Source organism: Halyomorpha halys, unplaced genomic scaffold (assembly GCF_000696795.3).
Source record: "Halyomorpha halys isolate HHAL.00 unplaced genomic scaffold, Hhal_1.1 Scaffold134.1, whole genome shotgun sequence".
In the NCBI taxonomy this organism is placed as follows: domain Eukaryota; kingdom Metazoa; phylum Arthropoda; class Insecta; order Hemiptera; family Pentatomidae; genus Halyomorpha; species Halyomorpha halys.
The window spans coordinates 365,882-369,377 of record NW_027107159.1 but is presented as its reverse complement, the minus strand read 5'-3'; positions in this window follow the sequence as shown (position 1 = coordinate 369,377).

Sequence of the window (3,496 nt, the reverse complement as noted above, 5' to 3'; positions counted from 1 at the left end):
AGAGCAGACCGTAGTAAGAATTCCACGAAAAATTGTACAGCGGTGTTTTTTAAACTTTCGAAAGCGTATGCCAGGATGGAAGTAGTAATATTCAGTTTTTACTGACTAAATAATACTAGTATGTTAGTATTATTTTAGTACGTTAAAAGTAGAATCAATATATATAACATAGCAAAGCCATCATCTCCTTGTCTATGCTATGTTTATCACTTGAACACTTTTGCTTAAAAATAAATATATAATTTAGAAATGAGATGTTATAGTTAAGCATATATTCGATATGATAAGAAAATGGTCAGGAGTGCTGCCATTAAAGATCTCTGTTCATATTCTAACCATTGTAGCATATATTTAGTTTTCTCTCTTACCCTTAGTATCAAGTATATAGTTTTCTCTCTTACCCTTAGTATCAAACATATAGTTTTCTTTCTTCCCCTTAGTATCAAGTATAACGTTTTCTTTCCTACCCTTAGTATCAAGTATATCGTTTTCTTTCTTACCCTCAGTATCAAGTATTTCGTTTTCTTTTTTACCCGTACTATCAAGTATTTCGTTTTCTTTCTTACATTAGTATCAAGTATTTCATTTTCTTTCACACATATCATTATATTAATTTAAATGTTTCTTTATTTATAGATCTTTAATCATTACTTACATATTTCATGATGTAAATTTCAACTAGTCATTACTTACATTTTCGTACCTTTAATTATTTTTATTTCTTTATTTACATGAGCACTCTAATAATTTTTCTCATCATTTGCTTTGTATAATTCTTACCTCAGCAATATTTTATTTTGTCATGTATTAGTATCATCTACTATCTACTTAATTTATAGTTATGAATGTTTCTGAATTTGTTTCTTATTATTTAATTTTAATATTCATGCTTCTCTGAACTAAGGTTCTTATCTCGGTTTTGTTTTTCATCCGTAATGGAAGGCCTGAAATTCAGATCTTAGTTTTACTTATTTGTCTATCTTTACTAACCGCACTCCCGATCATCTTCTCATAATTGTTCGATATATTATTAGTATTGAACTCAAGACCTTTGATGGGTTATGATACAGCATACTCTCCCCCCCCCCCCCGGCCAGCAGTTCCTGTGTCAATATTGTAACTATTTTTACATCCGTTGTATTGTTGTATGTCCGCCTTCAGGGGACCCAACCAACTCCCGTAAAATGCCATGTGGCAAAGGATGGGTACTGTAAATATGTATGTATACATGTAGACTTTCCTTTGAATGCTTTGTATTTACTTAATAAATTCAATTAGAAGGTAGGAAAAATAAATTTGATCGGTTATAGTGTTACTTTTCAGTTATTTAATTTTTTTAATGTAGGTATCTACTACTAATTATTACATATTATGTCTCGGTTTTGAAAAAGTCTAATAAATACATGTAAAAATTTAAAAACAAACTTTCTGCTTAGTTGCTTAGTATGTACTTAGTTTATTTTCAAATCTTTGTCTTCTTTTTTTATTTTATTTTATTCTTAATTTTAATATTATTATATTACCACACAGTTTTAATATTCTTGTAATATGACTTCAAATTTTTTCCAATACAACGTATATTATCTGTTATCTTCTTACATTTCTAGTTATTGTTTTTCCATTTATTTATTCCGGTTATTATTTAATTTTTTGTTCTTGACCCTGACGAACACATGAAATTTTGTTCGAAACGTTGGCACTAATAAATAAGTTCTTGCTAATTTATGATCTTCACTAAACGTACCCCCAATCATCTTCTCATGTATAATCCACGAACAACTATTATTTCATTATTAAAAATATATCTAATTCTTTACTTTATTAGATTAATTACTTAGAACAGTTCCTATCTTTATTGGCTTGAGCTGAAATCTTATTCTTGTTGCGCCCCCTCCCCCACCTATAAACAATTTCTGGGTCAGCCCTCGATTTACACTTTTGATTAACTGGACCAGCGTTTTTCAACTAGAGTCGAGCACTCTTACGAAAACGTATGCTGAGAATGTTCTTTTTGAACGACTTCAAAGTCAGGGAATCCAATATATAATGCACCTGAAAAGTCAGGGTTCTGTATAATGAATGTAAAAAATAACGAAATTTTTAAATTGGAAAAAAGATTTTTCAAGAACGTAGGAATATTTCTATCCTTTATTTTCTCTTATATATCTCCTTATTTTATTTTTTGAAAACTTTTTTTTCTTTAAATTATTATTTTCCTGTATTTCTGTTAGATGGTTAGTGTTCTGTAGTTTGAGAATAAGAACTACTTAACGAACAGTTGCTGAAACATAGACCTATCCATAAAATAAGTTTTTTGCCTATGTATGCAGAAGTTGTTGATGAAACTTATAATAAACCATTATTATATTAATTCCAAAATTTCCTTAAACTTTTATATAAATTGGACCACTCTTTTTAGAAATGTAGGTATATCAAGGAGAAACACGTTTGCGTAAGCGAAGGCGAAAGGAGGGGATGGAATTTGCTAAAATTTATACTTAACCATGTCAACATTGATGATTAATTAATTACATAGATCATTAACATCGAACATAGACGAAATCAAACAAGCCCTTTCAAACTATAACTGTTTCAAGAAAACTTATTTTATTTATGCTAAAGCGAATTTGGAGAAAAATATCTTTAAAAAAAATTAATTCTAGATTAATTCATTTTTACACTAATTAAACTATCTCTTTGGGCCAGATCAAAAGAGCCGTTTTCGAAATATAGATGTGCCGAGGAAAATACGTTTACGTTTAAGTAATTACATAAAAATGTGAAAATAATTGGCTTTTCCCAATTCAAATAGTGATTTTTCTCAATTGAAATTATCTACTTTATTGTTTAATTTATAATATTATTAAATGGGATGATAATCCACTCTTGTTTGAATCAAATAAACCCGCTAAATACTTTCTACATTTAGTCAAATATACCTACAAAAAATAACTATTCTGATTAAAAACCTAAATGTTTGTCCTTACTGAAGATCTATGAGAAAACTAATCGTATTAAATGATTTTATATTCTTATTATGAAGGCTGTAATTCAGTTTTCCAAATTCTTAAAACTAGCTTAATTTTAAGGAGTATTTAAAAATATTTTCCCATGTAAAAATTACCTTTTTAATCTCTTATAGCATGTTTTTCCACTTAGCTTTTCAAATGTGTATTTACAAACGAATACACCATTAACCGAACCATAACAAGTAATAAGTAAATGTATTTTGGATATTGGTAACTGTTGGAGAGAAATAGTCCAGCGAGTGGGTCTAATGGTCCTTTTTGCCAACCCCTGCTACCAGAGTTGCCAAATTTTTACACAGCTTCCACTTTTCACTTTATTTAGACATGTAATAAATTACTTTAATCAAAACTTAAAAGTAAATAATAACATGAAGTTTTATAAGGAAAGGTTATAAAGCAAGCTGCTAAGGAAATCCGCTAGGAGATCTTATGCATTTATTATTTACCATTACTTTAAATAGGGCTGC